Source organism: Pteropus vampyrus, unplaced genomic scaffold (genome assembly GCF_000151845.1).
Source record: "Pteropus vampyrus isolate Shadow unplaced genomic scaffold, Pvam_2.0 Scaffold686, whole genome shotgun sequence".
NCBI lineage: Eukaryota > Metazoa > Chordata > Mammalia > Chiroptera > Pteropodidae > Pteropus > Pteropus vampyrus.
The window spans coordinates 63,372-82,607 of NW_011889467.1; positions in this window are offsets into that span (position 1 = coordinate 63,372).

Genomic DNA, 19,236 nt, shown 5'->3' on the forward strand with positions numbered 1-19,236 from the left:
GTATTTGGTTTTTACTACCCTTTTGATGGCAGAACGACTCCTCATTCTGTTCTTTCCATTGGCAGGAAGATCTTGGACTGGGGGGTGGGGACCAGGTTTAGAGGACAAAGGCCACCGAGACTATTGTGTTGACAGTCCTGGAGGAAGGACCTGTGGAGGAAGCAGAAAGGCTGGGAGCTGAGAATATTCAAGATGGGAACTCTGTGAAGAGTTTAACTTTTGGGGGTACTTTTCTCCAGGGCCATGGGAACAGTCCTATGAAGAGTACAGTTTTAAATGTTTTCCCTCCTATGTTGCAGTTCCCTTTAATGATTCACAACTCCTCATTAAAGATGCAACTGCCATCAGCTTGAGTGGTGGAGGTGTGAGGAGTAAAGGGACAAAGTTGCACAAGTAAGTGTGAATTGCCCCACAATGGTCCTGTTGCTGATGTCCTGAGAGCCGCATGCTATGTTGCTATATAGTACACAGTATGTTCAAGTGTTTCTGGAGGTGATGGGCAGGCGACCAGCATCTGGGAAACAGGTGGTTCATGATTGAGCTGAAAATATAGCCAGGGAGAGCACCTGAAAGGTGGGAGATTCAGGAGGATGATCCCTTTCTCAGTTTCTCCTAGAAGGTGCTCCTTGCAAGGAGAAGATTGACTTGGGTGTCACACAAATCATCTTTTATTTTCCCAAGAAACCTGTGCGATAGGTATTATTTTCCCCATTTAATGTGTTAGAAAATAATAAAAGTTTTCTTATGCTATAAATAATGATAATTGTAATAGCTTTCATGTATTGTGTACCTACTAAGTGCCAGGCCCTCTGCAATTTCCTTTACATGCATTATTATTATGGAAACATTGCTGCAAGAAAATAATTGTTTCCTCAATTTTACAGATGAAAAACTGGAGACTCAGAGAGTAAATAATATACTCAGGGTTATGGAGATAACACTTAGCTAAACTGGGACTAGAATCCAGGCCTGTAGAGCCCAGAGCCATGTTGATTTGCTTCATACATCAAAGGAATAAGAGATGATAGAGGCAATTAGGGGTGAGCTTTTTCAATTCCCCTCTCCTGCCTTTTCTACGCTTATATCCTTACCTTCTTCTGATTTCTGTACTTCCTTCTCTCTAGGTCAGCTTATCCAAGTATCATTTGGACTCTATCTCTTCTGACCCTTTGGCCCTTTCTCCAGTAATTATCTTTCTTTTTTCCTAACCTTACAACGATGAGCATAAAAAAGAACTCCAACACTCAGTCCTTTCTCTTTCAAGCTAGCCTCCTTCAAAGAGAATTTTCTTTTCACTGTGTCCACATTCTATTCATTTGTCAATTTACTTCAGTGAAGCTCACACCAAGGTTGTCATGGACTTCCTAATGACCAACACAATGGCCTATTTTCAGTCTCCATTCCTCTAAACTTTTCTGCAGCTTTTGCTCTATATTGGCTGTCTCATAGTTCTTGAAATTGTCTCCTTTCTTAGCATCCACACCAGTGTCTTGTTCACCTCCTACTTTTCTTAACATTCCTCCTCATTGCCAGTCAGTGGCTCTTTCGCCTTCCTTGCCCACCTCTTACACATGGTTTTCCTCGAGGTTTCATCCTCTGTGCTAATCTCTTCTCTTCTGAGATGAATTTATTCATTTTATAGCTCTAACTTCCAAACCTAAATCAGGCTTCCTTTCTGAAGTTCAGAACTGTGTTGGCTATTGGAATTGTGCTAAAGTCAAGTTTAAAAAGAACCCTTGTCTGTGGAACCTTCTTATTTTCCCAACGAGATAGACTTTCTCATTCTTTTGAGACTCCATAGGATCTTTCCCTCACCTCTTAGCTGACACTCATTACATCATACTTTGTCTGGTAGCTGTTTGTGTGCTTGTCTTATTGCTTCTACTAGATTGTAAGCTCCTCAAAGGCCAGAGCTTAGCCTTACTTAACATTGCATTTTCTTTAGAGTTGAGTACCATGCCATGTTCATGATAGGGGATACATATTTATTGGGTTTAACTTAATCTATTATTCACAATTAGATGAACTCTCATTCCATCTTCTAGAATTTCCCCAAGTTGAGGTCTTTTTGAGCCATGTACCAATACTTAACGGTGACAGAACCGACCTCCTCACTAAGCCACTGAAGGTTGAGGGTTGTAGTTAGTTCTCTACAGAGGATGCCATGAAACAGCCACTCTTCATCACTTTGGGGAGAGAAGATCTACAAACTCCCTGACACTATTTTCATGTTTGCACTAAAAGAGATCTAGTTCCAAAAGGAGGCCAGCCTGACTCAGGCCAGCTTTCCATATGATAGACACTGAGTTCTAAGCCACAGATCTAGGCCCCAGCAGGCAGCGACTGGAGGAATTCCATACCCCTCACAGGGAAGCCCCTGACTGTATCTCTTTTGCTTGTTGCCTGTCTACCTGCCTGACCCATGCTAACCTGCTCACATGTCCCCTGCTGTCTCTCCAAACACATGGCCATTGGCTTGCTGGCACCACCATTGGCCTGTCTGCTGGGTGCTAATGAATAGGTCGAGAGCTAGGAGAGATGTCATGGACATAAGGGAGTTGAACATTTTAAAAAGTGGGGAGCCATTGACAGCATCAGATGTAGTTGAGAGATCAAGTCAGTTAGGTTTGGAAATTATGAAATCATGGTGGCTAGAAGAAGAGCAGTTTAAATAGAGTTATGGCTATGTATGCAGATAGCAGTGGGTTGGAGTCTTAATGAGAAGTGAGGAAGTAGAAGCAGTAAGTGTGACCAACTCTTTTGAGAAGAAAAGTAGTGGGTCAAGGCGGAAGTTAAATAGAGATGTGTGGTCAATGAGTAAAGAGGATAAGGTAAAAATATCACCAGAAAGTCTGTTTTGTTCACTGATACATTGCCAGTGACTCAAACAGTGTTTGGCACATACATAGACATTCAATAAATATGTGTTGAATGAATGAATGATGGTCTAATTGGTAGAGAACTTTTCAGAAGATATGAAAAAGATTGTAGTCAGAGGAGTGAAATGGTAAGGCTGTTAACCAGAGAAGTTACACATTTTCCTCTGTAGTGAATTCAGACACACCATCCCACATAATCCTAGGGGCTTTCCCTAGAACCACTTGACCTTCTCTGTTATCCCATCATGCATAGTTTCATGTAGCTCAAAAATTTGAACAATACTATCACCATAGATTCCTTTTGGTAATAGAAACATTGTTTAGAGAAAGTTTGTGAATTGATTATTTCAAATATAAATAATTGTCTTTAATGTTCCATTTGTACAACTTTTCCTTTTTATGAAGCTGTTGTGATTTTGTAATTTTGTGAAGACCTTTATGACAGTCTGAATTGGCCACTGATCCACTGGATTGCCCCAGAATGTTCTGATTTCCTCATCACTGGAGGGATGTTCTCGCAGAGGCTAGCTAACCCCTTGCTTAGGATAAAGTAGTTGGAATCCAGGCATCATGTATGAATTGAATTAGATAACTTCGAAAGGTCCATTGTAACTCAGAGCTTCTAAGCTTCTGCTACTGCGTGTCCACATAGTACCATTTCCCATTTTAAAAGCAACTGTATTTCCAATGTTGTCATCTCATATTTTAGGTTGAGTTAAAACTTTTGCTATTGGTGAACACATTTAAGACTTTGACAACCATGTCATATGCAGGGGAGTTTATATTATGAGATGTAATTTGAGCAGTCTTTCCTAAGAATGTGGGGTAGGGCAAGGAGAAAGAGTGGGGAAGGAAAGGGGAGAGGGAGCGTGGGAGAGGGAGATTGATTGAATGAAAATGAACTACTGAGCTTCATTTGCTTTCTACTAACAGGTTAGGATCCCATGTCTCCATCCATACCCAGAAACAGTAGACTGATTGGGGATTTTTTTTTTTTTTTTTTTTTTACAAAGCAAGAGTTACTGTCAGGAAGCTACATATATATATATATTTTTTCCAATGGAGCATAAAACTATGGCTGTTCTCTTGAGGTCCCTGAGAGATTTATTGTTTCAGGAACCTACTTTGTCAATTCTACTGGATAGTTTTACCAATGCAAACTGACTGGCCTTCCAGAAAAACCTGTTGTCTGCTAGCTTCCAGGTGTCGGGTGATGAGAACAATATGAAGCTGGCGTGGCAGAAAAAATAAAGTGCACATACAAGTGAGGGAAGGTGGTGAGAAGGGCTATACTATGGAGACCCTCTCTTCCCCAAATCTGGCAGTCTCCATGTAGACCTAGCTAAGAATACAGTCTTTTTCAAAAGCTATAATCTTGGCCCCTGGATAAAAATATAGATGATGGCCTTGATGGATCAGGAGTCTTGTGACGGGATCCATGTCTCAAATAGGAAGTCAGTATATGGGGCTCTACCAACCCAGTGCCCTCTTTAGCATTGCCGCTGTCCTCCTCCTGGATCCTTCAGAGCTTCTTGGATGAGTCCAGACCTTATAATGCACTGAATTCCTAATACCTCTCTCATGATCTGAGACCTGTGACTCTTGTTACTGTACGTAGTCATGCAGGATAGTACTATTTATTGAGTGCCTGTATACAGTACTCACTCTACGGACTATCCTCATACTAACTGCGCCAGGCCGGTGACATTGCTGCCATTTTCTAGATGAGTAAACTGATACTCAGGTTAAGTGACTTGCCCAAGGCTACACGGATATTAAATAGAAGATCTAAGATTTCAATTCTGGTCTGTTTGGCTCCAGAGCCAGTCTTTTCACTCCATTATTTGTTCATGAATTAATTAATGATGTTTCTAACTAAAGTGTTTTTACATTTAAATCACTGCATTTGATTTTCTTCATTGGTCAAATTGACTAGATAATTGTCCAACATGGTACAACCCTACTGAATATAAGATATGTATATACACATACTTAGTTGAAAAATATAGTTTTACAGTAAAGATGGTTTTTCAAGCTAACGTTTTTTTCCCACTGATTAAATTTTAGTTTGTGATAAAATATAATTAATATTAGCATTGGCTGATTGATCCCATGTTGTCAGCCTCTCAATAGCTCAGAACTCCCAAATATGTTTTTCTCTCCCTGTCACTCTGTCCCCCTCAGAGTCTCCTCATATGGATTGCAGGTTTGACACTGAACACCTGTAGGGGGGCACCATTTATATCACAGTCTGTGTGAATTGCATCTGCTTTCCTCTCTCCTCCACTTCTGTATCTTAACACACTTGTTTTGTTTACAGTGTGTTTGTGTGTGTGTGTGCACACACGTAATGTGCACACACACAAGAAAAGAGGATCATCTGACAGGAAAACTAGTTAAAGGACAAGTGGCAATGCTTACAGCATTAATTAGGAATTATACTGTCAAGTCATGCAAGAAGAATGGCACCTGGAAGTTTAAACTCTGACATTAAATCTACCTCAGTACTGAAAACCAACAAAGTGGCAAAACAAATTACGAATTCTCTTGGATATTCTGTTTCTGAAAACTCAGACACAGATATATCCAGTCAGGTCAACAGCTTGTTTCTGCTGTTGAGTGACATGTTTTGAAATTTTAACTGTGTCAGAAGAGAGGGAAGGATAAGAAAAAGCTGAGTAAAACCTTCCCCTTGACCTAAATAACAAAAAGATTCCCAGTAATGAAGGGCTTCCTGATCTGAAGAGCTGTAAGCCTACCTTCTGGGAAACATTTTCGATTAGGTCAATAAGACAGAATTGAGAAGTTGATCAACCATACACCTAACTAGTTGCCACTACTGGAGACTTTGCAGAGAAGTAATTGCATGCCCTAAAGGTATATGCTGTTGTCTGCCCAAAGCAGGGAGGGCGAATGAAGAGCAAATGGCATTACAGGAAGTTCAGATAAAGATAGAAAGACAATTATGCTGTGTTTGGATGAGACAGGTTTTCTCCATGTGGGGTATATAAATGGAAGGACACCAAGGACTTCCATTTTGAGTGTCTTCCTTTAAGAGCCTGTATTAGTTTGTTAGGGCTGCTATAACAAATTACCCCAAACTCTCAGTCCATAAAAGAGCCCATATAGAGTGCTTAGATGCAAAGACGTATTTCAAATATCAAAGAGATGGAAGAAAGAAATATTGTACCTATAATTAAGGTAATATTTAGATATCATTTTTGGAAAGTCACCTGTACTCAGTATGGCCCACTCCTAACAATTGCCAAGCCTGGAACAAGAGTACAAATGAATGCCCACATGTCATTTTATCTAAACATTTAGAAGTTGTAAATCACACAAACAAGCTATTAAATATTCTTTTCTTCTGCTTTGACAAATCTACCTTCATGATAATATTGAAGGCACAATTCAATTTAGAATTCTGACTGCTCAGCGCTCTGCAGCTGAAGGTGATGTCACACTTCTCTTCCCAACCCAGCTCAGCCCCACCTCAGGGGGACATCTCCTGCAGAAGCTTGTGGATACCCCAGGCCACGTGTTCAAGTCCCTTCTACATGGCCATGCCTTGGTGACTCCTCAGATCTCGGGGTATACACATCTTGGTGTGGTTGGCCCTAGGAGGACATACTTCAAGAAGATGCCTGAGCAAGCCTTGAAAGCAGGCGTAGGGTGTTCGGGGAGTGAATTCTTGGGTCCTGGTGTCAAAATTGGGCTCCAGGTGGACTCTTCCTTCTTAGGGAGAAGCGTAGTCAGAGAGCGAGGCCAGAAAAAGATTTTGTGTGTGAACTAGGGAGATATAATAGGCAAGGTGCTGTGAAAACCAGATCAGAGCTCTGCTAGTCATCAACTATGGGACCAATGGCTGCTCTCTTTGGGCCCTAAAAGATGTCTTAAGGACAGTCCAGTTAAGTGGAATGTAATGCCAAAACTAGATAGGGATCAGGGACATTTGCGTCACCTGCTGATGAGGAAACCAAGTGTAATCAAGCAAGAACAGATGAGTCAGGAAAGGGTTTGCCTGGCAGTAAGGTATGCCGAGAAAGGGCTGCCATTGTTCCTGCTGAGACCTTGATGGGTAGCAGGAGGAGGCTAGGTTGTTTCCAAGGTCTACATCTATGAGACTGGAGCACCTGCTGACTTCTGCCAGAGAGACCCACTGGATCTCATCCCATCCCAGGGCCTGTCGTATTGTCATAACAGAAAGGTAGGGTGTGAATGTAGCTGGAAAGAGAAAGAGAGAACTGAAGAGCAAGAATTTGGCAGTGCACCTTCAGCCTGGCCAAGGGAGACAGGCACGAGGTGTTGCAAACTCTGCTGCTCCCAAGGTGTATTCAGGAGTGGAGTTGGGGGAGGAATTCTCCAGCCCTCATCCCAGCCTGGACACAGTGGCCCAGCAACTAGGCCAGACCCTCTGTCTTCATTCCATACTGGAAAAGTAACTTGTACAAACTTGGGTTTCCCAGCTACCTCCTTAGCAGTGGCGCTGTACACACCAGTCACGTGGCAGGGACCTATCTCTTTCATACAGCATGACTCCCTCGCTTTTCTGCTTTGTCAGTTAACTTGCTTGGTCTGAATCAGGTCCTCAAGAGGGTGAGTAACTTTGAGAAAATGAAGTGCTTGAGTGAGTAAAGCTGAGGTGCCAACCCTAAGAAGTCCAGCCTCTGGCTTTTCCATCTCTGTTCCTCTCTTCCCTTGCTATCTCCCATCTCTTTCTCCCTTCTTCTCCCTCCCTTCGCTTCCTCATTTTTTTCTCTCTCTGCTTCCCTCCCCCTCTCCTTTCCTCTCTCTTCCTCCATCCCTCTCTCCTTCCCTACTCACACACTCTCTCTCATTATTCTTTTTCTTCTTTTCCTGTCTTCCCACTTTCTCTCAGCCACTCTCTTCCCTACTTTTATCCCCTCTCTTATTCTTTCCCCTCTCGCTCCTCTCTCCTTTCCCCTCACTCATCCTCTCATTGTCTCCTTCCCAACTTTATCCCTTCTTTTTTCTAACTCCCTTTAGAATTACAGCTAGTCAGTGGATCCAATGGAAAGTCTAAATTTTAAAATGTTTGAGCTTGTTGTTTATCATTTTCACCAGAATACAACTTTCTTTTCAACCAGAGTTTCACGCAGTGAAACATTAAAGAGAACAGCATATTTCCAAAGAAGCATTAGATCAAATTCCTCACCTTTCCACCCACGCCCCACACTCACGCCCATCCTCAGATTCAAGGGACAAACTCACAGGGATATCTTAGACAATTCTGCTTCTATCTTCAATAATGTTTTTCTCTCTCTCAGTTCTGGACAAGGCCTCATGGGGGAGCTGCTATCTCACTGTAGATAACAGTAAAGTGTTGTTTCCAACAAGGAGTGACCTTTTCAGATAGGAATGAAGCGTGACTTTTGCTTCAGAGAAAAAGGTTCTCAATTGTTATTTTTCTGCAGGTGTCTTTATCTTGTTCTCCACAAGAGCCCACAAACACATTTCTGGTCAAGTTTAGAGCTCCATTTTGCCTTAGCAAAAGAAAATCCCAAAATGATGTTCATTGTGGAAAGAGTTTTACTTATTGAACAATCCAATCAAAGACAATTTCAAGTATTTCTTTTCTTCCACAGAGGGGTTTCACATGTAACATCCTCATAAGAAGAGTTCATTATATGTTAGTTTTGTTATAGCTACATCGGATATGTAAATCTTAAAAAAAAAATCCAGGATAGGAAAAAGAAAATGATTTTTGTGGGCATAACTTCCAAAGTAATTTACATATACAAATTTCGTCAATTTCTATGAAGAATAGTTCCCGGATAGAATAAAGAGAAGGTTATTGCTGCGAAAGATGATTTGTCTGGCATTTAGTCAATTGGAAATTCCTGCGCCTCAACATTTTGATGCAGCTCCAGAGCGTGGGGATTGATGTCCCTATTGATGACCCTGAAGTGCTGAAGATCCTCAGTGTCTCCTGACTCATCAAAAAAGAAACAGTTTTGCCCAGCAGAGCTTTAGTGCTAAGCACATTTCAAGATTGCAGATTATTTAATTCATATTCCTTATTTTGCAATCAAGGAAACTAAAGTCTAGGAAAGGAGAGGGATTTCCCCAGGTTCATCCAGGCACAGTCCTTTTCCGACTGTGTTCCCTGGAATCCCGGTGAGTCCTGGACATACTTTCAGGGCCACCAGAGAGAGGTATTGACTGGCCGTCTTCCGGGCCCGTTCTATTGTTTCAGTCACAGCACCTCTGCTTTTATCTGTGTGATTAGATACAATATTTTGAGAAAATTAAGCCAATGTACTTCTTTCCTTCCTAATCTCTAGTTCCTAGTCATCCCAAGGCTTCTGAATCAAAAGCCATGCCTGGCCAACACAGATCGTGGGATTTCTTCCATAATATTTAAAAAGTTAGTCTTCCTTCCATCCACTACTAAGACTTAGCTTTTAGCCTTAGTGCCCCAGAAGAAGGAGTTGGCTATGACACAAGGGAAGTTTCTACCACAAAAGAAAAGAACAGAAGAGAAAGCTTACCCCTCTTACCTAAGTGAATTCTGAGAAGAGAAAGGAGGCTGATGCATTCCAGACTTCAGTTCTTCCCATATAACTCTCACACACGGTGAACGTAAACCACTTAGGACAGTGCCTGTAAAGCATGTTATATTTTGATTTTGAAATAGACTTTTTCCTGAGTCTCTTCTTAAACAACGTGTTGGTGAATTTTTATGCAATGCACATTAAAATGAATGCACACAATTTAATAAAGTAGACATTTAAATAAAGAAAAGGAAAGGAAGCTGATGTAGAGGAAGGTTGTATGAGGCACATGAGCCCTGAGCATTCTCTGTAGGCTCAAGTCCTGGGATAAGAAGATTTATTACACAGGGGAAGCTAGAAGCAAAGAAACTTTTTCCTCACTCCCTGTTTTGAGCCCATGGATAGTGGAAAAGTGATAGAACAGCCCCACAGTGATGGGGGAATGTGGCTACATAAATGAATTTGGCTCTCCATGGCTTGCACATGGTATGCAGGAGATCCAGAAATTTCCAGGTGTCGTATACATATGATCAATAGAAGCCTGGGGTCAGGCTGATGAGGTGCTTTTAGGTAGAGATGTCAAGATTGTGACAGATGGGCTCTAAGGGTGAGCATATAAACCACGAAGGCCAGACAGGACCAGTTACATCTTAGTGGTCCCCAGTTCAAGGACCAGACCAGCACAGCCATTCCCCTGCAGAGACCAAAAAAGAATCAGGAGAACCCAGGGAAATCTGAGGTCCCAATTCTCTTCTTCCATTGTGAGAGGAAGTAAGCCACCCCTTCTCAACAGGAAGAGGATCAGAGGGACTAGGAAGAGATAGGAAAGAACAAACAGGTACCTGAAAAGAGACTGTCATTCAAAAGACATGCTTAACCCAGCATGGTTACCGGGATTGAAAAGGGCCCCAGGGCTTGCAGGCTCCCACTGTTACTTCTTCTTTTCCTCTTTCTGGAATATGTCTAGGGCTAGCTTACTCAGAGCTACCTGGACACAGGAGGCAGTGTGATGAGGTGGAAAACACACTGGAAAGCCAAGAGAGCTGAGTGTAAGTGATAGCTCTGCAGTTAAGTCACTGTAACCCTGGGAAAGTCACATCGCTTCTCAGTTGCAAATTCTATATTTCTGAAATTAGATGGCTAGACCCGTGAGATCCTTTCTAGCATTTGCATTCAATGCTATAGAAACCCCTTTGGTGGAGCCCAGGATAACCCTCTGAATTCCTCCTCTGGCGTTAAGAATAAAATTCAAGAGAAAGGCAGCCTCATGGGGTGGCATTCCTTAGTAGGGTCACCATAGCTCCAGGTCTGGTTTGCAGTCCTAACCAGACCAGGACCTGGATGGGGTCAATGAATGAGAGTGCATCAAGCTTTTAGGGTAGACTCAGTTAACCACATTCACAGGAGACTGATGGAGTCCTCAGGCTATTCTGTCTTCTTGACTCCTGGGGCTCAGGGGAAGCTGAAACAAAAACAGACACCTGCCTGGTTTCCCAGCCTCTTCAGAAGCTCTGTGGATATCACATGGTGTCTCTACTGCCATGGCAGATCAGCTGTTAATATTTCCCACTTAACTCCAAAATGGCACATTTAATAATCTAAAGATGTTTGTTCAGGGTACTTTGGCATCTTGCATTTCTCTCCCTGTAAGGACCTAAGGAGTAGGGCTTTCTCAATCACCTTGGTGATTGACCTGGGTCCTTCCCCATCATTTGGCATCAGTAAATCAATCAAATTCCCAGAATTTCAGAACTGCATATCAAATAGATGGAAAGAAAATTATTTCAGGACGAATTAACCACAAATAGTCACCTGAAAATTATTTCAGGACGAATTAACCACAAATAGTCTCCAATAGGAGTCCAGGAGAACAACTGGGAAGAAATAGTAACTGAGCTGACTTTGAGTCAAGACACTCAAGAATTAAGTGTGAAGCCTAAAAGAGAAACCTAATTCTTGCTGAAGAGACTCTAAGAGTATAGACAACAATGCAACTATGTAATTTAAATTGAAAAATATAGCCCCAATCTCTGCCCTTTAGGAAACTATACACGAGGTAGCAAGGCTTCCAAGAGAAAGTGACTTGGTGTGCATGGACTTAGAGGAGAAGAAACCTGATGGCCTCCATGGTTCAGTGTCATTAGCTGTCATATCCTGATGATACCAGCACTGAGATAAGAATTATTTTGTCAAAGACCATAACCCTTGGGCTTGGACAAGGCCATACACCCAGGATTCGGTCTAATTCTTTGGCTTCTTTGGGTTGGCTCCAAGCAGGCTTCACCCATCTGTTGCCACATAGCTGCTTCAGACAATCTAGTCACCATGCAATTGAGTAAATTACGTCTTCACATTTATATTCTAGTTCCCAGGAGATAGTCTGGGCTTTTGATGGATGCTTTAGAAATCCCCTAAGCTGTAAGCAAGATGTTTCTTTTCCTTGAGTGTTATCTCCTCTACCACATGCTGATTTGTGCTAGCTTCAGCCTCAGAGGGTGGGGCTTGTCCTTCCGTGGCTTCCTGTGTGTAACACTGCAAATACTGCCTACTAGCAACAGCTACCCACCAGGTTCCCTTTATTTACTGCATTCTACAAGAGCACCTTTTGTCAGGGTGTTGGTGTTTGAGGTGGAAAATCGTCCAGGGAATCCATTTCGCTCTGCTGGAAAAGTAAGTATAAAATCTGAGTGCAAAGGGCACCTTTGAGATATAAGACCCTTTAGATACCCTCTCATTTTAGTCTCATACCAGGCCGGCCAGATAGAGTGTTATCGTCATTTTATAAATTGGAAACCAAGCTTCAGACAGTTTAAGTAGGCAACTAAAGCTACTCTCAACTAATAGAAGAAATAGAATGGTCCTCTTCTATCTGGGAGAATTGTTTTCTTTGAGCTATTGGTGGGCCTTCCAGCAGGATGCAAATGGGGTGGAAAAGGAGGAAGGCAATGCCTGGCCAGTCAGATCCGATTACTTTACCCTGGTCACCAAGAAGGCGAAAGAAAGAACAGTCAGCTCCATCTCAGCTTTAAGGCTTTGCACTAGGTAGTGGCAGAATGGGGTCTGGAACCCAGGTCAGCCTGGATTTGAAGCCCAAGCCATTCTACACTGCTAGCTACACTTCATACCATTCTACACTGCTAGCTACACTCATTCTTAGGTGTAAGCATTCGCTGCTTTTCAACAAAGGCATCCATTTGTTCTTGTGAGGAGAGGTCTTCACTTTGCTGCAGAGGAGTCCACTCATAGCATTGGCTTTTATTGTTTTTTTCATGCCATTTGGATCCTACTGAAGCTGCATCAATAGGTCAGTGAAGATATTTATTCTAGATATAGGAGGACCATTCATCAGTGGAAATGGGTGAGATTGGCCTAAGCAGGTCAGCATCCCTACCTGGTTCCTAAGTCATTGAATGGCTAAAGAGGAGTTGGATGAGGCCGGGGATGAGACCGAGGTGAGTAGAAAGGTGAAGAGGACGGCTTAGATAAAATCTTAGCAAGATTTAAGATTGAAAACCGGGTGCTAGGGGGTATGAATACCACCAGAGCAGATGGGCGGGTAAGGTGGGAGGAGCCAGGCTTTTAAGAACTGCCTTCATGAGGTAGGCGTCACCAATGGGCCATCCACCATAAATTAGAATTCTTTCAACCCAGAGCTGGGTCTGAAGCCTGGCCCCATCTGATCTTGGAGGGGGAGTGTAGTTCTGTGGGACTCTTTCTTACCACATGGGACCAATAGTGTGTGTTCTGAAACTTATATGCCCTCACCTGCCAGGTTCCATGATGTAGCTGTGGAAGGGGGGTCGATGAAGCAGTATTAGTTGGGGGATGCCACAGTGAGTAACTCCTTTGCAGCCTCCATATCGGAATCCAAAACTCACTCCCTTGAGGTAATAAATTTCTTATTACATATTCTTGTAGCTCGTAGTTCCCTATTTCCATCATAGCAGTGCTCAATATTGTAATTATATGTGCATGTTTGATTGCCTGCCTCTTTCCCCCCACCCTCCACAACCTAGGTTGTAATTTCTGCTAAGGGCAAGAACTACGTTGTGTTTAGTTCATTAAAGCATCTTCGATGCCCAGTGTGAGGTTTGACATTTAATAGGTACTGAATAAATGTTTGTGGAATGTACGAATATTGTTCTTTTCACTTTTTAAGGTGAAACATAGTATAGTATAGGCCTGGGCTTTGGAGTCAGACAAAGATGATGAAATTTTGGCTTCACCACATGGTAACTATAAGATCCTGAGCAACATTTTTCACTTTTAAAGCTCAATTTCTTTGTCTGAGAAATGGAATAAATTCACTGAGTCGTTACAAAAAGTCCATGAGATTATGCACGTCAAGTGCCTGGCACTAAGTAGGTGTGCAAATAGCATTAAGCATTTTCCTTTATCCTGTTTCCTTCTGTTACCTGGTAGTGTCTCCCAAATTCACATGCCTGCCTAGATGCTGTATTCATTTCCTGTTGCTGCTGTAACAAACTACCACAAATTATGTGGCTTAAAACAACATAAATTTATTTTCTTACAATTCTGTATGTAAGAAGTCCAGATTGGGTTTTGCTGAGTTAAAGTCAAGGGCTGGTCCCTTCTGGAGGATCTGGGGAGAATTCGTTTCCTCACCTTTTCCAGCTTCTAGAGACTGCCTGCATCCCCTTTTTTGTGACCCTTCTTTACATCACTGGAATTCACATCCCCTCACCAATTCTGAACCTCTTGCCTCTTTCATTTAATAAGGATTCTTATTGTTATCTCAGTGGGCTCACCAGATAATCCGACTTCCGGATAATTCAGGATAATCTCCCATCTCAAGATCTTTAATTTAATCACATCTGCAAAGTCCCTTTTGCCATATATCCTAACATAGCCACAGGTTCTGGGGATTAGGAAATAGCTATCTTTGGAAAGGGGACACTATTATTCTGCCTACCACCGATGCTTTAGAAAAGGTATAGGTTTGATGAGACCTGTATTTCAGACCCACAGTGGGAGCAGAGGAGAGAAAGCTCTTCAACGGAAACCCAGGGCACATTTTCTCTGCAGGGGCAGCTGGACCAGACCGATAAGTCTCAGAGGCAGAGTGCTGGGGAAAAGACAGGCATGGCATCTCTCCACTCACGTTTGGTTTCAAAATAGTTTTGAAAACACAGAGGAATTCCAAGAATATTTGCTGAACATCTAGAAATACCCAGATGTTTGGCTTGAAAAGAAAGACTGTGACAATCTGGTGCCTTGAGCGTCTACACATTCATCTTCCAGGGAAACTAAAGGGCAGAGTAAGATGAGTTAGCAGATGAGGCCCAGCAGATGGATCACACAGAAAGGTGACCCTGAGTTTTCTGTGGTATACGATAAAGACTTGGTCCTCCCCACCCTGCTTTGGTTTGAGCTCTCTGCTAAAGGAGTGGGGGTTTGCCTTAATGTACGTACTTACTGTCAGGATGCAGAGGGATACTCTAGATGGTTGCCACAACCTGGTCCTGAGATTCCTGTGTATATACAAATTACTTTTACCAACATCAATGGCATGAGGTGGAGATTTCTTTCTTTCCAATCGGTATTCTTTCTATTTCTTTGTGTAATCAAAATGTGAATTTCGACTTTGTTTCTAGCCTCTGTATATCATTCATTCATTCATTCATTCATTATTTTTATTTTTTTAGTTTTTTAATATTGTTTTTTTAAATTAATCAATTTATTTATTTACTTATTTATTGTGGTGACATTGGTTAACGAAATCCAGTAAGTTTCAGCTGTGCACTTTAACAGTAAGGCGTATATATATTTATACTGTGTTCACCTCCCATAGTTAGATTTCTTTCTGTCACCACATATTTGACCCCCTTTACCCCATCTACCTTACCCCCTCCCCCAACTCCCTACCCTCTCGTAACCCACTAGCCTATAGTCCATGTCCATGAGTCTCTGTTTGTTTGTCCTGTTCATTTGTTGCTTTTAGGTTTATATTCCACATATAAGTGATATCATGTGGTCTGGCTTCTGCATCTCTTGCTTTGCCCTGAACACACCTGGATGTAGGACTCAACTCCGCATCATGTTCCGTCGAAGAATCCTCTTCCACAAACAAGGTAGTATGCGATGAGAACTTAACTAAAGATTTCACAGCAGACATAGAATCGCACAGTAAACTATGGAAACTTTTTCACTTACCATCTCTATTCTCTTTCAATGTCCCCATTCCCTGCCATGCTCCCTCTGGGAATCAGCTCTCTAGCTCTCACCCCACTCAGTTCCTATAGCTTTTCTAAAGCTGGAGGAGCCAAGACCATGCCACAGCCTTCAAGGGGGAACCCTGAGCAAACTTCTCTCCAGCACTGGTCTAATTCTGCCACGTGGCCTCATGACTCTTTTATCTTCTGAATCTCCATTTGTGAGTCAGGGGTTTCGGTTATGGTTGAAAGCTTTAATTTCCTCTAGAATCCCTCTGTCCCTTGACATTGTTGTTGAGAAACTATGCTTGTAAGTGGGATGGGGGAGTCAGATGGTTTAAGGAACTTGAAGTGCAGTACGAATCTCCTGGACACAGTCAGCGGCCTTGTGCAGCCCAAGGAGTTTCCAGCGCTCAGCTGCAGAACAGACTTCCCGACTGATCATTCCGAAAAAATGACCAGACTAACTGCAGCCTTCCCCGACTGTCTTGTGTCTGAACATGGGAAACAGACCTTGGCATGAGAAAGGAAAACTGAGTGAGGGAGTGACTAGTTATATTAGTTATCAATTCAGGCACAATCAGAAGCTGAGCACTCCCAACTCCAGTCTCACAGAAGCATGGGATTGGGGGTCTGGGAGGGGCAGCTCAGAGTGCTGGCAGCAGATGGAGCAGACAACTGAAATGTGTCCTCTTGGGAGTTTTGGCCACCTCAACACTCTCTTGCTAGCCAACTGCTAGATCTCAGTGATGTGTTCCAAGCAGAGGAGCCATGTAAGCCCTGCCACCGAGCTGTACAGAGGGACCCATGGTGCCTTGTCCAGGCAAGGTGACAAAGAAGAATCTAGGTCAAGGACCAGCACACAGTCCTATTTCTGACTCCTCTCTGTATATCTGCACGTATTTTCTTTAAAAATTAAAGATAGACATCTTTCATGATACTTATATGTAACCGACAAATTATAGAAATGTTAATTATGATTCCTGCAAAAGTTAGAAGACAACGGTGACTGATGGAATTGAAGGAAGGTGATGAAATTTTAAACCTCCCTTCTTTCTGGTTCTTCTAGAATTTCCTCCACCAAGCAGACATTAGCGGGACATGTAGTACATCATATACCTACTAATTTCTTAGAGAAAAATGTTTTCATTAAAGAGGGAGCTGCATTTACTCCTTTAAAATAGAAAGTACTATGGCAACTGAAAACACGGTTTGCAAATAACCTTATGTCTGTGACTATTCAGATAAAAGTACTATGCAATAAAAATAGATTTAAAAAGTATGGGGAGTGCTATAACAGATTTGAACCCTAATGTGTATCTACATCAACATTTAGTGAGAGCATCTCTTCGGTTCAAATTGCATTCTTTTACATTTCTTTAAAATGTGAAGTTGAAGGACAAATTCAACAACTTGGTCAAGGCCTCAGATTGAGCTGGTGAACAATCATGAACATTTTTCTCTGTAATCTCATAATAACCCTTTGCCTTTAGACATATTGGGCAGGCACAATGCAATCTTTCTATAGAAAAAAAAATCTGTGTGCAAAGTGCAGGGATCGGGGTAATAGTAACATTTTAGTAACAGTAACAGCTATTTAGAAAGTCAGTAAAATGTTATTTAAAAAAATCCCCTCCTGTGCCTTTTTCAAAACCTATAAGTGTAGGGGTTACTGAATTAGTGTTGGAATTATATTGTTGCAGCAAAATAAGTACACTCTGTTCTTTCTAGGCACCCATTCCTTTCTTGCTTAGAGCCCAGGTTGAGCTTAAAGCCTTGAGGATACAGTACAGGGTGAAGGTTTCCAGAGTGTGAGTGTGGACTGTTGGGGAAGGGGTTCCTCTTTCTATCGATGGTGCTTCCCATCTTTCACTCACAGACTAAGGCTCTTGGGAGACTGAACACATGCACATGACGTTGTAGCTAAGCATGTTGTCATGAGTAAGACATGTTTTGTCCCTCAAACTCCATTTGCCTTTTTTCTCTGATAATCTGGGATGGGCAGCCTAGAAGGAAAACTCGTGTTTCTCTTCTCTCTCTGTCTTTAGAGCCCATAGCCAGTCTTGGGAATCTAGCTCCCTGCCATCTCCGATCTAGGCCCTACCTCATTTTCTCTTAGCTCTTCAAGGTCAAAGGTACCTCGAAGAAAGTACCTCACAAACAAAGCTCAGAAACAAGAGGGAAAGGGACCCTTTCCATCTTCCTTTTAGCTTTTAATAATTCTTCGCTCTAGTCTTCCTTGGAAAGATTCCATTTAATCACTCAACGCTGTGATGCCCTCCGCTGGGGGATGGAGCGAGTGATAGAATTCTTCGTTCTACCCAGGGAGGGTGGGGCAACCTTCTATCTCCTTCCAAGCTTTATCTTCTGTAGTTGTAGGTCCCTGATGGCTGCCACAGTGTCTTCTCCCCAAGGAAGCTGGGATAGGATTTACAAAGGGCTCTTCTAACCATTTCTGGTAATTCTTTCTTTACTATCCTCTGTACAGTGTCTTTGAACTTCAACAGAGAGGAGATTACCAAGTCTAGGGGTTTTAATATGAGAGTTGATTCTCACCCTATCTCTGGGAAATGAGTGTACTTTGAAAAATCTCATCTATGAATTAATTTCCCATAGTTTTGTTCACCATTAGAAAATAGGAAGCTGTACTTAAAGCATTTAATAAAAGTAAATATTTCAGAGGTAAAAACATCCAGTTGAGAAACTGCCTTAATGCAGAAAAAAGTTGTCTGTTTTAGCACAATCTACTGCCTTGAAGAGACTGAAGCAAAACGAATACTGTTGGCTCTATAAATCAGTTCTACTCAATGATGTCCAAGGTCTGCCCAAGACAAATAGCAGTGTTTGCCTATGAAAACACATCACTATACACAAAATTTCCTAATCACCGTAGCATAGTGTGAAGTTAATACTTGGATGGAAGACTAAGCTGGTGGCAGGTCAACAGGACGTCACTGCCAGCAGTGGCGTTGATGAGTCATATCTTTTTGAGTTTTTAAGATACAGCAGCCAGCTTTGGGTGCTTTTTGCCAAATAACCTGTGAAACTCAGCTCGTTTTAATGTGTGGATGCCTGATAAAGGTCTCATGGATTTCCTACCCTAATTTCTAGGCCAGACCATTCTGTTCTTCCTCCCTAAAGGCTGTGCTTGGAGTATTAATTGGAAAAATTGGATCAGAGAAAACTCCAGGTAGCAGTGCTATTTTGCTGCCAGACAGTCCATCATTCTCTCCCAAAGTTTATTTATAATGGTTTTGGCTGTAGGCCTCATATCTAAGTTCTTTCCATTTTTTTTTACCCTAGAAGGAAAATCTTGCTGATGTTCTCCTGGGTTTTATGTAATTTGAATCAATTTAACAGACACCATATTTTCCTTGCTGTGGCATTTAGATTAGTTCAATTTAAGGGCATTGGGTCCACTCTGGTATTTGTTATGCAGGCCTAAGAACATTCACTGAAATGCTAAAAATAAAAATCGATCTTGTGTTCTGCAGGATTGTCTCAAGGGATAGATCTCTCTTTGGGAGATGGGGGTAGGGAGAGCAGTGATTATTAGAATCAAACTAATACTTGATATTTAACTTCCATTGAGAATTAGATATTAAGAGCTATGGCAGTTCTTCCTAGTTTGATAAAGAGATAGACACCCAGAGAACCAGTACTAAGAGT